The 18,577-nt window shown below is 48.8% G+C and overlaps 1 protein-coding gene across 3 annotated transcripts in view; it reads left to right on the plus strand.

Moving 5' to 3' along the window:
- The first annotated feature begins 4,743 nt into the window (after positions 1 to 4,743).
- Positions 4,744 to 18,577, plus strand: part of Cnr2 (cannabinoid receptor 2) — a 20,647-nt gene continuing 6,813 nt past the window's right edge. Inside the window, exons 1-2 of one of the 3 annotated variants that reach the window (XM_048816089.1) lie at positions 4,744 to 4,927; positions 14,368 to 14,520. The gene's annotated coding sequence lies outside the window, so the exon portion shown is untranslated. The remainder of the gene's footprint in view (positions 4,928 to 14,367; positions 14,521 to 18,577) is intronic. The other 2 variants (XM_048816090.1, XM_015484873.2) reach the window with 2 other exon arrangements.

The following is an 18,577-nucleotide window of genomic DNA, read 5'->3' on the forward strand; positions in this document are numbered from 1 at the left end:
AAAAAAAAAAAAAAAAAAAAAAAAAAGGACTGTGGACATAGCTCAATGGTAAAGCACCCCTGAGTTCAAACCCAAGTACCAAAAAAAGAAAAAAAAAAGTGCTGTGAGCATTCTCTGAAGTCATTAGAGCTCTTTTGAAAAAATGCCATTTCTAATAATTTTATTATATTCCAACACGTAGGTACACCATGACTTATTAAATACATTAAATAATTCTTCTCTTATTGGGCATTTAGGCTGTTTCCTGGTCTCATTATCATAAACAATACCGCTGTGAACATCTTTGGTCATACAATGAATTTCTTAACGAAGATTTCTGGGCATCGATTACTGATTCAATGCTAGGGACATGTTTAAAACCATTCAGGGAGTGACAATAACTTTATACACATTTTCTCACGTGATACCTACATTACTCTCGAAGCTTCCCAGACAAGGAAGCTGGGGCTCAGAGGGGCCAAGGTTGCACATGTCACATAGGGACAGGGGAGCTGGTTACAAAAGGGACTTTCAGGCCCACCTCAGGCCTTGCTCAGTCTGTGACTGAAAATCACCTTGCTCTCCAGGTGATTTTGATGATGTTAAACTCAGAACCCTTGACGGTCTCCAGGTTCCTCTTTCAAGGTCCAAGAAGTGGAGAGTGAAACAAAGCTGGATTGTCCCCAGCCAGCTCAGGGCGGCTGCAGGGTGAGTTCCCTCCCAGAGGTCCATCCCATGAACGCATGTACCCGGCCTCTCTCTTGCTGGGTGCCTGTGGTCCCAGCTACTTGGGAAGCTGAGGCAGAGGATCACTTGCACCCAGGAGTTCAAGGCCAGCTCCAGCAACTCAGTCACACACACACACACACACACACACACACTCACACACACACACACACCAAAGGTCTTTCTCCCCTCTTCACATATGATTCAATTGCAGTGGTATCAACCNTATATATATATATATATTTAGTTGATGATAGACATTTATTTTATTTATTTATTTTATATGGTGCTAAGGATCGAACCCAGTGCCTCACACATGCTAAGTAAGTGCTTGCCACTGAGCCACAACCCCAGCCCACTAGTGGCTTATTTTAAAACTGACTTTGTTTTTTCCTTTCCCCTTCTTCCTCTCCTCCTCCCCAACCTTTGGGGAAACAAGGTTAACAATCTTTCTGTCCTGGGCTGAGTTTTCTGTGCTTTGTTTCACTAACCTCAGGAATGAAGACACCCAACCACAGACCCTTTTGGAGGGCAGGGTGCTCTGTCCTGCTGTCTGAGCCCTGTGGTGAGAGTCCAAGCTGAGAGCTCAGGTCAGCCCACAGTGTTGTCCCTGGAGCTGACCGCAGGGCTGGCAGGGCAGCACTACACCCACGTGTCTGGCTTGGGCAGGTTTCAGATCCTGGAAGCCCAAAGTCTGGCTCCACACTGGGGTTCCATGGCTCAGCTCTCCAGTGGATCTCCGCCACCATCTCTCCTCTCCTCGGCCCCAACCAGCAAGCTAAGCCCTGAGCCCTAGGGCCTGAGCTCGTGGCCACCAAGAGAGACACATATAAAGCTGGCTGTGGCTAAGCGCCCCTCCCCACCCAGTGCTGACTGACAACAGGAGCCAGTTTGGGTTTCTTCCTTTTATTATTTTGAAATTTCCAAAGTGTTTATAATTATTACTTCCTTATGGGGAAACTTTATTTTCTTAAGCAGACCCCTTCAGTCTAGGGCTCACCATCTTTGCACTCTGCCAGGTGCCCCCTCCGGGAACGGATTGTTTCTTTTATCTGCTGTCCTCCTACCCCCAACCCAGCTGACCCCATTTGGGATCGTTAACATCCTGGGTTTGATCCCCAGCATGGCGAAATAAATAAGTAAATAAATACATCCTTAAGAAGTATGCTGTGGCCAGGCGTGGTGGCACATGCCTGAAATCCCAGGGACTTAGGATGCTGAGGCAGGAGGATCACAAGGTCAAAGCCAGCCTCAGCAATTTAGGGAGACCCTGTCTCAAAATTTGAAAAATTTAAAAATTAAAACATTTTTTAAAAGGGGGCTGGGGATGTGGCTCAGTGGCAAAGCACTTACTTAGCATGTGTGAGGCACTGGGTTCGATCCTTAGCATCGCATAAAAATAAATAAAGGCATGCTGTCCATCTACAACTACAAAAAGGAAAAAAAAAAAGTATATGGGATGGGAAGTACATTAGGAGATGCATATATGTTAATTAGCTTAATTTAGCCATTCCATAATGTATATTTATTTCAAGAAATCAGGCTGTACACCATGCTTCCTTTCTTAAAATAAAATTGTAATTACAAAAATTAATTAGATTTTCAAAAGAGATAACAGTATAACAGGCATTTGTTTTGTTTTGGTCCTGGGGGTTGAAGCCACAACCTCATGTATGCTGATCACATGTTCTACCACTGAACCACATCCCCAGCCCTTTTTATTTATTTATTTGTTTTTTGACGCAGGATCTTGCTAAGTTGCTTAGGGCCTTGCTAAGTGCTGAGGCAGGCCTCACATTTGCGATCCTCCTTCCTCAGCCTCCCAAATCACTGGGATTACAGGGGTGGCCACTATGCTCAGCTATATTCCAAGTTTCCCCTAGCAAGCTATCCCCTAGGCTTGCAGCCTCATTTTGTTTTATTTTCCCAAAATAATCCAGGCATCAATATCCACAGCGGACTCCAAAGGGGTCAGATGGCCCAGACGTGAACAAGGCTGCTTCCTGATAGGAAACGTAGACCTCCCAGGACCATTCCTCCCTCAGTCAGGAACCGGCACTGGCCGCACGCTGGGCCCCGCACAGTACAGACACATCCACTAGATGGCAGCATCTCCCAGCACAAGGGCTAGTGAGGCTGGTTTTCTGCAGTTGATGAAAACAATTACTGGACCCTCACTCGCTAATGCGCCAGGGAAAAGACAAGAGGCTTCCTGCGTGGGCCCATCAGCCCTGCCAGGGCACTCAGGGAACTTGGAGATCCTGGAGCACCCTCACCAGCCACACTGTCTAGCGCTGCCCAAGGTGGGTCTCAGGACCTGCGACCTCATCCAGGACCTGGTTAGGGATACAGATTCTTTGGTCTCATCCCAGAGCATCAATCAGAATCTCTGGTGGCAGGGCCCCCAGGGTGTTTTAACTGGTCAATCTCTGGTTGATTCAGTTGCTTATGGAAGTTTGAGAAGCACTTCTTATCTTCAACTTCCTCATTCTAGGAATGGGGAAACTGAGACCAAACAAAAAGAAATGACTGTCATATGAAAACTTGACCACCCAAGGACTCAGGTTCACAGTGTTCCTTCTTTCTTCCCTCATTCATTCTTTTGCTCATCCTGCACCCAGGTTGCCAGCGCACACTTCAGACTGCGGTGGAGAGCCGGCCTTGGGGGTCCTCAACACTGTTCCTCACAGCTGGGGTGTAGGATCAGGATCTTGGAGGCTGCGATATCTGTTAGATCTCATCCCACTCATTCTGGTGTCTCCACTCTGCCGCTTCTACAGAAGTCAGACGGAGGTGCAGGAGGTCCCTAGTCTGTGTCTCCCAGCCTTCTTTGTTCTCTCTTGGCACACCAGGGCTCTCTATCCCATTCCTCAATTCCTTGCTCTTGGTAGAGGCACAAGAGCCGAGGCTATCATAATGCATTCCCCCACGGGGAGTTAATTTATCGAATTAAAAGTGCCCCCAGCACTAGGTTTGCACCAAAGGGGCCAAGGCTAGGCCTGCAGCAGGGCTTCTCAACCTTGGCATAGTAACATTTTGAGCTGGGTGAGTCTTGGCTGTATCAGGGTTCCTGCACACTGAAGGATATTTAGAGCATTTTTGGTCTCTGCCCACTAGGGCAGCAGTAGAACGCCCCCCTACCAAAAATGTCTCTGAGCATGGCTAAATGGGTAGAGTCACCAAGTAACTTCCAATTTCAGATAAACAAGGAAGAACTTTTCCTTTGGGATTTTTGTTTTTGGTACTGGGGATTGAATTCAGGGACGCTTAACCACTAAGCCACATCCCCAGCCCTTTTTATTTTGAGACAGGGTCTTGCACTCACTTAGGGCCTTGTTAAGTTGCTGAGGCTGGCTTTGACCTTGTGATCCTCCTGCCCCAGCCTCCTGAGCCCCCTGGGATTACAGGTGTGCACCACTGAGCCCGGCGAAATTTGTTTTTCATTTGATCGCATAGCATTTTGTTTTTGGTTTGGGGCACTGGGGATTGAATTTAGGGCCTCACACATACTAAGCGTGTGCTGTATCACTGAGCAGCGCCTCCCAACCCCTCACATAGCATTTTTAAAAGATTTGACTTTGTACCTGATGTTCTAAAATTAAATTTGAAATATCTGGCAGTTGGGTACTTCCAGGTGGAGGGGCTGAGGTACCTGCTCACTTAGGCACCTGTAGTCCACTATTCCCCACAGTCCCCACCACTCCGTCTTGTCCCATGCCGGTACTCATCTCCCATTTATGGTATCTGCCTGGCCTCTGTAGGCATTTGCACTTCTAAGCTCTGGCCTCATAGGGAGAAGGTCCTGGAGTGAAAGGAATGTCCTTTTGGGTGAATTAGGTAAGGCTGGCCCATTATCCCCATTTTGCAGATGAAGAAACTGAGCTCTGGCAGGCTAAGTGAATTGCTCAGTGTCGTGACTTCCAGGCCAGATCAGAACCCAAGTCCCTCAACTGCACAGCGTGGGCACAGGCCCCACTCCGTCCACAGTTCCTTGTGAAAAAGAACTCAACTACTGGGGCAAGAGCATTGTGGCACCAGGGACCCAGAGGGGAAGTGGTAACAGGGACGGAAGGACCTCCTCACACTCACTCATCTGTGACAAGTGCAAATGCAAGAAAAACCTGGCTGAAGGCAGCAGCTCAACGGGACCTCCGGACAGGACCCAGGACCAGGACTTGGGGGTGAACAAAAACCAGCTCCCAGGGTCCAGCCACCAGCAAACGTGAGTCACATTTTTAGCTGATTTATTTTAGACATCTTTCTCATCCCAGAAAGCCTGTGTTCTTGCCTTGCCCACTCCCTCCAGAATCAGAAGAAGCTGGGTGGGCCTGTCTGGGACAGGGGGTGAGGTCACCTCAGGATACCTACAGGGTTGGTGGGTCCTCTCAGACAAAATCAAGAGTCGGCACGGACTTTTGTCTCACCAGACCCTCACATACAGCTGTATGGTGTGCTGGGCATGCCTCCGAGGGCCTTTCGTGGTTGGATTCATTTGATCCTCATGATTGTCCATGGTGAGCACTGTCTCTATCGCCCACTCTGCAGAGCAGGGCTACCACTTACCCAAAGTCACACAGGCATCAAATAAGGGCATCAGCACAGTGATCCCAGCTACTTGGAGGCTGAGGCAGGAGAATTTCGAGTTGAGGCCAGCCTGGGCAACTTAGTGAGATCCTGTCTCAAAATAAAAAGGGCTGGGGGGCTGGGGATGTGGCTCAGTGGTACAGCACTTGCCTAGCACACGTGAGGCACTGGGTTCGATACTCAGCACCACATAAAAATAAATAAATAGAATAAAAAGTTATTATTTAAAAAAGGACTGGGGATATGACTCAGTGGTAGAGCACCTGGGTTCAATTCCCAGTACCAAAAAAAAAGGATACTGATGAGTGCACCTTGGGGCCAGGGTCATGATTGAATCCTGACCTCGCCATCAGTGACTATGGTCTCAGGCAAGTCACTCTGCGACTGTCCCACTCAGTTTCCTCTTCTGTGAAAGATGGAACTGAGAACATCCCTCCCAGGCAGGACGTGGGGCACAGTTAAGTGATGGTGGCAGTGGGGTGGGTACCTGTGCTGGACTCGGTGATGGCTGTGGTGGAGATTTTGACCTCTCCCCATCTGCCCTTGCTGTGGATTAGAGGTGAGGATAAGATGAAGCCACCTTTCCCTAGAAGGGGTGGCAGGTAGATACCTTGAGGGCATGAAGCCCAGGACTCAGGGAGCCCAGGGAGAGGGCCTGGTCCCAGCTCTGTAACCATTTCATGGCTCAAGGGAGGTGGCCCCCTCACCTGCCCCAAGCCACAGGTTCGGTCTTTTCCAGTGAGCTGCCCCTTTTCCCTTTGGCCAGTCAGTGTGGGCGAGATGGCAGCTGGCCTCAGCCGAGCAGAGCCTCTCGCACCAGCCTCTCCTCTCTCCGCCTGTCTTACTCTTGCTCTGGGCCCTCAATGGACATCGAACCTTTTATTTATTCCAATAGAATCATGTTCAGTGGGACTCTGGGACTTCATCCTACTGGGCTAATGGGAAACTGAGCCTGGGTCTAGGCTGGACCTCCTTCTGCCCAGCCCCAGCATCAAATGCGGACCCTTGGTGGATGCCCATTGTCCTCCTGGGCTCGATCCCCTCCAGTCGGGCTGTGCCCGCTTCTCAGGCTCACTGGGGTCCCCCACTATTTGCCAAGACTTGAGACTACTTTGCTTTGTGCTTCACCTTGGAGCTGTGTCACCCAGCAACTCCTCCTGGAAGACGAGGTCCCCTCTCTCCAGGGAGCAGAGCCTGGTCCCCAACACTCAAGGGGCCCTGGCCAGTGGTCCCTCCCTGGTCTCAGGGCAATCTCTCCTTTCTCTTTGGTTGCCCTTCTCTCCCTGCCCCCTGGCACGCTGGCTTGGCCCTCCCACTGAGCTCGGTCTCACGAAGGACAGGAAGAGGGTTATTTTTCAAATAGCTTCTGCTTTCACCTCAGCACCTACAAAAATGCCCCGAGACCAGAGATACAAAGGGCACTCTTTGAAGGGAGGGTGACAGCCCTATCTCATAGATAAGGGAAACCAGGCTCAGCAGCTGCGGTGACTTGGCCAGTGTCACGTGGACAGAAAAGAGAGGAGCCAGTGTGAGTGGAGACCAGCTCCCAGAGTCCAAGGCTTGTGCTGTCAACCGCTGGGTCACTCCAAGACCCCAAATGCCCTCCCCAGTTAAGTCAGGTGACCTCGGGCAGGTCACATCACATTCTGAACCTCAGAGACTCCAACTCTAGAGTGACTCTCTGGGAGGAGGGCTCGTTTTCTTCTTTCATGATCATGGATGCTGGGTCTCACGGGGTCTTCCCCGCAGCCCGTCCCTGGCGAGGCAAGAAGCTCACAGGGGCTTCAGCCTCATCCGGGGCCACACAGCTGGTGGGTGCTCTGGATCCAGAGCCCTGCTGCACCGTGGTGAGAACACCTGGCAGGTGCTAAAGGTGCCATTCAGGTTCAAGGAGCAGTCACTGTCTTTACTGTCCCTTCAGACACCACAGCACTGACATCCCGAGACCCTGAGCTGGGGGGTGGGAGGGGAGCCTAGCCTAGGAATGTGACTGGTCCTCCTCCCAGCACCAGACAGTCTCATCCCCAGGCACCTTGCGGTCTGCTCCATGCCAGGCCCCGAAGCTCTGGTCATTTGACTGAAGATCCCATGTTTCCACCAGCCGGCTGCCTGTGCTCAGGGACGACTGGCATTATCTTATTTCATCCTCACCCAGGACCTACCAGGGCATTTCCTTCTGCCCCAGACGTACACAGGGGAATTGAGGACTAGCCAGAGGGACTTTTTTGCCAAGACCAAAGAGCTAGGGCACACAGTGGGAGGCACAGCAGGGCACGGAGCCCCCACCTCTGCTCTGGGGCTAACCCAGGAGTGACCTACCAAGATCAGGGTCCCAGCGTCTGCCATCAGAGCCCAGAAAGGGCAAAAACACTTCCTTTTCCCTCCATATCCTGGGGAGAAAAAGGCTCCACCAAGTGCCCTGTCCCTACCCCATGCAGTGAAGACCTCAAATGCCAAAGACAGAAAGTGACAGGGGCGGGTCTGTGGGGCAGATGAGAGCAGGAGGAGCCTCCTGGTGGTGCTGGAGCAAGGCTGCTGGGATCCCACACAAACAGGGAGGAGTGACTTCACGGGCTGGGTGTCCTGGGAGCTTTGTGGCTGCTCCTCTCCCCTCCTCTCCTTCCCACTTGCTCCCACTGCAGGGGAGGCCTGGGGTAGTCTACTTGCCCAGTGTACCAGAGACAATCCCCCCACACACCAAAATTGCTGCTCTTGGTGGCTCCCCTGTCTCCCTAGGGGTTGTGGCCACCCCATAGTTCTTCTTTGAGAACCGCAGCTGCATATGTGGTGTTGCCTCTTGTGGGATGCTCTGAGTCTGTCCTCTGTGCTTCCCTGTGGGTGGGTTTGGGTCCTGGGCAACCCGATAGGGCTGGAGGCCGGGTGGGGGTGGGGGAGGTGGGATCAGACCCTTGCTGAGAACCAGGAAAACTAATGCATGAGAAATGGCCACCAAAGGGGGGAGGAGCTCAGAGATCAAAGAAAGAGGTGGACAGATCCAGGACTGCCGGAGTGCAACTCATTAAGGGCTTACAGAAGCCTGGCTTGGGCGTCAGCAAGGCAAAAACGTCAACTAAGAAACAATCCAGGTGGCAGTGACCAGCACAAAACGCTCGGCTGGCTGTCTTAACAACTTCGTTTGTCCTAGAGGGTTTGGGATGGGTGCCAAGGTTACCTGGCGGACAAAATGGCAAATACAACCAAGATGGTTGTAGTCATGTCAAGACGGATCCCTACAAGGGAGGCACAGGAAGGAAGCTGCCTCCCAGCCTCTCAGTCCTCCCTCCCATGTGGCCAATCTTAATACCCACTGGACAGATGGGGCCACTCGGCTCAGAAACAACAGGCAATGACGGACCTCAGAGGAGCCCAAATCCCTTTCTCCCGTCTTTCCCACCACAGAGAGATGCTCCATAAGGTGTATATCATTCGAAGCCCACGGCACCTGTTGCCAGTGCCTAAAAAATCAGTGAATCATTATTTTAATATTTAAACATGTGGGGCGGGGCGGGGGTGTAGCTCGGTGGTAAAGTGCTTGCTTAGCCTGTGACGGGCCCTGCCATCAAAAGGTGAAAAAAAAAAAGAAAGATATTTTGTCAATGTGAAAGCTTACTCACAAAAGCCACAGCTAAAGGTGACCAGACAACTCATCGCCTCATGACTCAACCAGGCGGCTAATGATTTGCGCCCTGGAGTGGCTTTGGTTTGATCTGACCTCCCATTGTTTGTATTCTTGGTTGTTTAGCTTACACCCTTAATGAGCCAATGATTAAAGGCAGGAAGCACAAGCAGCACAGGAACTCTGAGGTTGAGAATTCCAGGAAACGAGAGGGAAAATGGCGATTCCTTTGGAAATTCGCCTCAAGAGTCATGAGTCGCACTTCTCTGATTGTATCATATCCCCGGTATCTGGACATAGCCGGGAAATTCTAGTACTTCGTGCAATTTTCAGGATTGATCTATATTTTCAAGGCACACACAGAGGTGCTCACAATTAGGGACCAAAGGCCGACTTTAATCTCTCCCTGTAACATAAAATTCTTTTTCAAAAGGTATAAATTAACTTTTTCAGCAACAGATACAAAAAATTTTTTTTGTCAAACCCTTGGGACATGAAGAAGGCCTCTCTCCTCAGTTATATTTCAGTCCACTGTAGTATACGTTTAGTCCCAAATAAAATGTCACCTTACAACTTGTCGAGCAGCCCTGCATTTTCTTCTCTTAAGAGTTTAAGTTAAACCTAACACACGTGAACCTGTAAAATGCAGAGAGGCCAAACTTTGGCTTCATAGGGCATGTATATAATTTTAAGGTTTAAAACAAATGCTGAGGAACCAGAAAGGAAAAATGCACTCATTGACACGATCACAACAGCATATCCCTTAATGACTATTAATGGAAGTGCCAGTCAGGGACAGTGCTCTGCATTTTCTATTTCTGCATTTCCATTCCATTTAATCCTCACGACAGCCCTGAGCAGAGGTACTTTCATTATGCCCATTTTGCAGATGAGGATACTGAGGCTCAAGGAGGCAAGGCCATTGGTCCAAGAGACCACAGCAGTCGTAATAAGGGGCAGAATTAGAATTCACAACTGTGCTCCAGGCTGCCTCTTAAACCTCTTGTCTACTTCTTTCTTATTCTTAGTTGATGCTTAGCTATGAACCACAGAACAGGAGGAGGAACAGGAAAGAACAGGAGCAGGAACAGCAAATTGAGATCCAGGTGTTTCAGAAACACTAGATCCCGATGTAGAGAGCCAGTCAGCGAAGGCCAAAGGGGCCATGAGACGGAGGAAAGAAGCAGACAGGTCCAAGATGGCACAAGTGCAGTTTATTAGGGACTTCCAGACAGGCGTGTGTCTTGGGTGCCAGCAAGATAGGATCCCTGTGCCCCAAGGCAGAAGGAAGAGGTTTATATTCTAAGCCTGACGAAGGTGGGCCACAGCTCTCTGGAATGGACCTGGCCTTTCTCAAAAGTTATCAACAGGTTCAATATCCATTAAAAAACAGTGTAGGTGTGAGTGGCCAGCACAGAACACTCAGTTGACTCTCTTTGGTTTTGGTTTCAGGGTGTGTGTGTGTGTGTGTGTGTGTGTTTTAATGGTGCTGGGGTTGTGTTCTACCATTGAGCTACCTCCCCAGCCAACAGCGAACTAGCTTAACAGCTTTGTTTGTCCTATAGGGTTTGGGATGTGTGCCAGGGTCACCTGACAGACAAAATGGCATTTCAGCCAAGATGGCTGTAGTCATGTCAGCTGGAGCCCCATACCAGGCCACCTTGCAAGGTAGTGAGACAGCTGGATCTGATCCCAAATCCCAGGCCAGAGATTGTCACAGGCTCCTTCTTCATGGTTCCAAGAACAAAAATCCAAACAGATCCACAAGTGCACATTAATTCTGTGATGAAGGGGCAGGTGGCACATGCAGGAGGACTGACTCTCACCCAGATGCCTTGCTCATCTTCCCAAGGTGTGAGCATCCACTCGAGGTTTAATTCACCCATCAACCTCTGTCCAGCGACCTGGAGCATCCTTGCTGCCCTGTCATCACCACTCCTAGATCTTAGCTACCCAGAGCCCAGCGAACCAGCCCCTCCACTGATCCTGATTCCTCACTAGGTGGAGAACGGGAGGTGATAGCCAAGCCCTCCCTGTCTTGCAGTGAAGATTTTGAGCTAGTGCACAGTGAACACTCATCCAGCTGCTACTATGTCATTGTCACCAGGCTGTTTCAGGGTGAGTCTCCCTCCAGGGCTCTGCACATGGCTTCTGCAGTGTCCAGTTCTGTTGGGGGAGCCAGCCTGACTTACAACCTCCCTCCCCATGCAACCCTACAACAAAGCAGGATCGTGACTGAGGTGGGGATCTGGCCAAGCCAGGAGGAGGCAGATCTTCCTGGAGGGAAACCACAGGCCACTAAGAAAGGCCACCGCTGGGCTGGGGCTGGGGCTGGGGCTCAGCGGTAGAGCACTCACCCAGCTAGTATGAGGCGCTGGGTTCAAACCTCAGCACCACATAAAAACAAAGAAATAAAATAAAGGTATTGTGTCCAACTACAACTAAAAAAGATTTTTAAAAACTTTGAGCATTCTTTTTTTTTTTTTTTCCTGGTGCTGGGAATTGAGTCTGGAGTGTGCTAAGCCTGCGCTCAGGCATTTTTAAAATGCATACTTTTACTCATAAACTACCTGTGCTCAGTCCTCTTTTGTCAACTTTGATAAATGTATCATAACATCACCTGGTACTCCAGAGAGATAATTATCATTTATCAATTACAAGTAAAATTTTAAAAAATTAAAGAATATATAATATAGATTTGAACAGGAGAGAAGAGAGACAAAGTGTGTAATAAGCATGTTGCAGAGGTACCTGTCACAGAGGAAACTCCTGCACACAGCGGCAGACTCAATTTCTTCTTATACTTTAACCACAGCAAGAGTTGAGCGCAGGGCTGGGGATGTGGCTCAAGCGGTAGCGCGCTCGCCTGGCATGCGTGCGGCCCGGGTTCGATCCTCAGCACCACGTACAAAACAGAGATGTTGTGTCCGCCGAGAACTAAAAAATAAATATTAAAAAAAATTCTCCTCACTCTCTCTCTCTTTCACTCTTAAAAAAAAAAAAAAAAAGAGTTGAACGCAGAAGCAGAATCCAGCTGCCTTCTCCTAAGCCAGGCAAGAAAGAGATTCAGAGTTATTTTCTATTAATGTATTTTTCAAAAAAAATGTTATTTCTATTAACAGAAATAGGCTTGTTAAATGTAATTTTTTTCATTACCAATACTTATTGGGTGCCGATCATGTGCAAGGCACTATGCTAAGTGCTGGGGAAGATACAAAGATAAATCCAATAGCCTGTCCTCAAAGGGCTTACCGTCTAGCGTGGGAGCCTACAGCCTGGAGGAAGTAACTCAGTGTACTTAACTGCCTCCCTCGACCCCACCCCTCCGGACTTTCTAGACTTGGTTCCTTCCTTTTACTTTTAGTTCAGCAGCTTCACATAAGAAGCATTAATCTGGAAGGTTTTTAAAATGCATCCTTTTCCTTAGAAAAAATCCTGAATATTTATTGCGCTATGAAAATCCTCAAACATACACTTTTATGGGTCTTTTTTCCTTGGGAATCTGTAGTTTTGAAGTAAACAATTTTCCAAATTGCATGAAAACATGCCATGACTTTTTGCAATAAATCTTTTAAACCATTGGCCGTCGCGTGTAAATGTACACAGGCTCTCTGCTAAAAGCAAGGAAAGCTTTTGAAATGGACAGACGTTATATTTATAATCAAAGTTCACAGCTCAAGAGGTTTTTTCCCCCATAAATCCATTACAAGTCAATGCAGAGTAGTATAAAATAACACCCCCATTAATTTATTTTTTGTTTTTTATTTATTTTATTTTTATTAGATACACATGACAGTACAATGACCTTGACATTTCATACGTTTGAATCAAATGGAGTATAATTTCTCATTTTTCTGATTGTACAGTTTGCAGAATCACATTGGTCATACACACCCCCATTAATTTATACACCCCAACTCCATAGCTTTTAATTGGCTGGCCAGATCCACCAAATAACAGGAAAGGAAAATCAAAATAATCCATTTCCTATTATGCCCTTTGGACTTTTGAAAGCTTTTTGTTATTTTCCTTTCAACATAGAGAAACTAAGTGTAATCAAGTATGGAAATAAACATGCTGATTTAGCCAGTTTGTCTAGGTTAAACTGCTAAAGGATGCATGCTACATTTTAAAATTAGACCCATTTCTAACTGTAATTACTTTAAATAAGTATGCATTAATTATTCTCTTTGCTCAGAATAATCTCTAAGCTCAGACATTTCTGGTCTGAGCTCAGAGATTTTTAGGTTGATAAGTCTGAAGCCTTGTGTCTTTGTAGAAGCTTGACGAGACCTCTTTAAAACACTGAGGCCAAGGATATGGTTATCAAACTGAACACAAGTCAAACTTTTTAAAAGTAGAATTATGGCAAACTTATAAAACTGTGCACACCCAAAAGACGAGTTCCTGAGACGCAGGTTCCTTATTCCCATGCTGGGGTATTCTTAATTCTGAGCAGTTTCCCTTAGTCGAGTAAAAATGAAAAACTTTATCCACATTATGCTGGTAGGGTCTATTTCTCTCCCTCATCAAACTCCCAAAAATTCAATGCTTGTCAAATAAACAAACTACAACTCAATTTCAATATTGATCTCTGCTAGAGTAAGAGATCCACTCACTCTAAAGGTCTAGTGCTATTAAACCAGAACCGATGTCTGGTTAATAGTTAAAGGTATTTTTAAATTACCCATTTGATTTTACAATAGTGATAGGCGTAACCCACATCAAAAGCACTGGGGAATTTTAAGATGACAAAGGAGGCTGAGGCCACAGTGGGGGTTCCAGGCAATGATGCCCTCCTTTTCTCGGCTAGCTCCTCTGCTCTGGCTGACCACATCACCTCCAGACTGGCAGGACCTTCTGAGAGCTCATCAAAAAGCCCCTCCTAGAGGCACTCCTGAAATTCCAGCAACCCCGGAGGCTGAGACGGGAGGATGACAAGTTTGAGGCCAGCCTTAGCAAGACCCAATTTCAAAAGGAAAAATAAAAAAGCACTGGAGAAGTCGCTCAGTGGTAGATTGAACGCAGGGGCACTCGGCCACCGAGCCACACCCCCAGCCCCATTTTGTATTTTATTTAGAGACAGAGCCTCCCTGGGTTGCTTAGTGCCTGGCTCTCCCTCAGTGGTGTAGACCCGCAGAGTCTATTGCCAATATTGGAAAGAAAGAAAATCCCGCCCTGGTGAGAAGGGACTGCTGCCCAGCCATCGGCTGTAGTTCCTCACAGGAGTGGAACTGAAGTCAGATGTGTTCTTGACCCAGGGCTCCTGTCATGATGGCAGGCGGTGGCTGCTGACTGCGCCCCAGCTGGTCACCGCCAGGCTTCCACAGAAACAGGATTCCCTTCCTCTGCCTTCCGGTCCCAGCCTTCCCTGCCACCTCTCCTTTCCCTCTTTGACCCTCCCCCGCCCAGCCCAAGAGCACAACAGAGATGACCTGTCACTCTCACTCATTATCAACTAGCAAACAGCTTGGGACCCAGAGGAGAAACCTGTAACCAGCATGCCTTTTACAGAAGATGTCTGCAGCCGTCGCTGAGGAGGGCTCCCTGGCCCGCCCCTGTGGAAAGCATGGCACTGTCTCGATTAATCCTTGTGCCTCGCCACCACCAAGGAGGCAAGTACTGTCTCTCGGCTGTTCCCATTTTGCAGATGAGGAAACTGAGAGAAAGAGGTGAAAAAATTGAGCGACTTTACCGGAGGGTACAAAGCTAATAATACTTGTCGGAACCACGACTCCAAGGCCCAACAGCCCAGGCAGATCCTCAAGGTCAGGACTCTATTCGGCTGATGGGGATAGGACAAAAGTCTAGGGAGGCGTGAGGGAGCAAAACTGGTTAAAAGAAGAAAGAGTCAAAAAAGAGAAGAGGGATGTGACCTTCCCCTGGGAGTAAAGACAACACATGTCTGTGTCCACTGTCTGGGCCCCTCGCCTGCCTCTGCACCTTAGGTTATGACAAGGTCAGAGTGCCGCTTGCTGTGGGTGTCTGGGTAAGTGACTTACCCCCTCTGAACCCCTCTGCCTGAGGAAAGGTGCTTGGTTCACTGGACAGCTGGGGTGTAAATGATCAAGTGTGATATGGTCGCAGGCTCCACTAGGCTGTTCTCTGAAAAGGAAGTTGCAGAAGCACAAAAGATAGCAGAAAGAGGAAGAAGATGTTTGAAAAGTGACAAAACCATCCTGTGGGCAGATCTTGAACCAGTGAGTCGATTCACCAAGCGTCTGTCTGGAGACAGAGAGGGGAGAATGGAGAAAAAGAATCACAGGAAGGGATCCTGGGGCTTCGGAGGAATTAAGCCCAATGATACCAGCGAGTTTCTCCATATCTCTTTTTTGTGTGTGTGTTGGGGGGGTACCAGAGATTGAACTCAGGCATTTGACCACAGAGCCACGTCCCCAGCCCTATTTTGTATTTTATTTAGAGACAGGGTCTCACTGAGTTGCTTAGCGCCTTGCTTTTGCTGAGGCTGGCTTTGAACTTGCGACCCTCCTGCCTCGGCCTCCCCAGCCGCTGGGATTACAGGCATCCACCACGGCTCTGGGTGTAAGTTTCTTTATATTTCTAGGCCCCAACTTCCCCATTTTTAAAATATGGAAAATAATAATAAGGCCTATTTGCAGGGTTGTTTTGAGGCTTACAGGAGGCAGTCCGAAGACAGAGCTAATTCAATGCCCAGGACCCATCACCATAACCCTCCTGTCCTCCTTTTGGATGGCAGTGCGGGAACGAGACAGGGAAAGGGCTTCTCTGTGGAGCCACCTGGTGCCAGAGCCCAGGCTCCAACTGTGAGCCCCTGATTCCTCCTGTGGGCTCACACATTCTCTCCAGTTCAGCCAGACAGCCCCGTACTGCTCAATCATTTTAATGATTATTTAAGCTGCACGGCAAGAATGCAGGAGAAGCCAGATGCAGGGGCGCAGGCTTGGGGTAGGAGGACCTTGAGTTCAAGAGGAGGCTCGAGGAGAACTACTACCCGTAGAACTTTGTGCAGATTAATGCTGGAAGATTACTAAACTCACAGCAGTGTGCCTGGTGACAGTAGGTGCCTAATGAAGAGCAGGAAATGCTCACTAGAGTTACTTCATAGGCTCCTCATAGGATTCTGTGCTCAAGTCATTCTGGGAACGAGGCAGATAGAAAGACCCCCACTTACTCCGGACTGACGCCCTATCACCATAGAGGCCAAACCATCAACATTTGGAAACCGATTTGACCTGCGAGAATAAGCCATCAGTAACAGATCAAGGTGACCTTCTGGACCTGCTACTCAGCAGCCCTGGATGCTGTCTATGGACAGCCCAGGAAGGGTGTCCTGGGCTTCCTTCCACCTTTTTTCTTTTGGTAGTGCTAGGGACTGAACTCGGGGCCTCAAGCATGAGCTACATCCCTGGCCCCCACAGGTCATCTTCTAGTCCCCTGGTTCTTGGTTGCCCTTGATCACAGTTACAATAATTTTTTTCTGGGGTGTAGGCTGTGGTCCTTGACCCACATTTCATCCATTTTTATATCTATGTCTGTATCTGTTTCAAAGCCACCTACCTCCTCAGGCTGCAGATGTGGCTCATGGAGAGCACTTGCCTGGCATACACACAGGCCATGGTTTTGACTCAGGAGGCTGAGGTAGGAGGATCAAGAGTTTGAGGCCAGCCTCAGCAATTTAGTGAGGCCCTGTCTCAAAGTAAGATAAAAAAAGGCTGAGGATGGAGCTCAGGGTTAGTGTGCTTACCTAGCATGCCTGAGGCTCTGAGTGGATCCCCGGCATTGAGAAACAAACTCAGAGCCTTCCTGAAAAATCCTGCTATTTTCCTACCAGGCCTTGGTTCATTTATTCATTCGATAAATCAATTTAAAAGTATTTAAGTGCTTGCTTTTCCCAGTCTTGCTGCTGGCTCAGGTGTTGGAAATCCCAGAAGGAGTTTATTAAAGGGATTGATTAGGAAAGCCAGCCCTGGGGCAGCTCCTCAGCTCTGTATTCAGGTTCTGTATTTGGCTTTCCATTANGGGGAAGGAAACCAGGACCTCGTGCATACCACCACTAAGTCATTATCCGCAGATAAAAATAGATAAAATGTGGGTCAAGGACCACAGCCTATAACCCAAAACCCCAGAAAAAAAAATTATTGTAACTGTGATCAAGGGCAACCAAGAACCAGGGGACTAGAAGATGACCTGTGGGGGCCAGGGATGTAGCTCAGTGGGAGAGTCCTTGCCTGGCATGCTTGAGGCCCCGAGTTCAGTCCCTAGCACTACCAAAAGAAAAAAGGTGGAAGGAAGCCCAGGACACCCTTCCTGGGCTGTCCATAGACAGCATCCAGGGCTGCTGAGTAGCAGGTCCAGAAGGTCACCTTGATCTGTTACTGATGGCTTATTCTCGCAGGTCAAATCGGTTTCCAAATGTTGATGGTTTGGCCTCTATGGTGATAGGGCGTCAGTCCGGAGTAAGTGGGGGTCTTTCTATCTGCCTCGTTCCCAGAATGACTTGAGCACAGAATCCTATGAGGATCCTATGAAGTAACTCTAGTGAGCATTTCCTGCTCTCATTAGGCACCTACTATGAACCAGGCACACTGCTGTGAGTTTAGTAATCTTCCAGCATTAATCCGCACAAAGTTCTATGGTAGTATTTCTCCCTGTTTACAGGTGATGAAACAGAGCCTCAGAGAAATGCAGTAACTTGCCCAAGGTCACACAGCCCATTCATTGCAGAACCAAATTTGAGTCCCAGAATGTCTTGTTTCAAAGTTCATGACATTGGGATCCAACATGCTGAATTTCTAGGTGAAGACCCTAGGAGTCACCCCCCTTAACCCACCTGAGAAAAGAGAGGCTCGGAGTGTAGAAGGGACCTGCCCAAAGCCACTCAGTGACAGGGCAGGGACAGAACCCAGGAAGAGGAGACTGGGGAGAGCACATGCTCAGTGTGCCACGGGCCCTGGGTTCCGTCCCCAGCACCAAAACCAAACCCAAACCCAAACCCACCCCCTCACCCCCCGTGAGGCTGGTGCAAGGAACCTCAGCTTCCCACGGCAGGGTGGGGGTTCCAGGAGGACTTGACACACAGTCTGCAGCTGCCACCTTCTTTCACTTCACGTTTTCACTTCAGGTCAGAAAACCCCTAGGCACACCTTCTCCTGAGCGTTTCCCAGGCCTCAAGCCTCCCATGCCCAGCTCCCAAGGCTCGGCCTGCAGGAGCCCGGTCCAGGCTGCAGCCCCCAGACGGCAGGCCCAGCCTAGAAGCCCCCCTGGGGAAGGAGCGCAGGTGGTTCCTGGCCTTTGACTTTTTGTGAGTGGAGAACACACTCGGTTGGTTCTCTTTTAATCTCACATCTGTACAGCACTGGATCACAAAATGTTTTTGCATACATCAGTGGCTCTTTTTATCAGGTGTGTCTCAGGAGGGAGGGGGCTGAAGCACCAAACCTTGGTTCTTGTGTCCTGATGAAAGAAAATTTAAAGTTCAGCAAGACACTGGGCGAGGTGGCGCATGCCTGTAATCTCAGGAGGCTGAGACAGGAGGATCGTGAGTTCAAAGCCAGCCTCAGCAAAAGCAAAGTACTAAGCAACTTAGTGAGAGTTGCTAAATCAAATAAGATATAAAAATAGGGCCTGGGTATGCAGCTCAGTGGGCAAGTGACCCTGGGTTCAATCTCTAGTACCACACCCCCCCCCCCC

This window comes from Marmota marmota, unplaced genomic scaffold, assembly GCF_001458135.2.
Source record: "Marmota marmota marmota unplaced genomic scaffold, marMar, whole genome shotgun sequence".
In the NCBI taxonomy this organism is placed as follows: domain Eukaryota; kingdom Metazoa; phylum Chordata; class Mammalia; order Rodentia; family Sciuridae; genus Marmota; species Marmota marmota.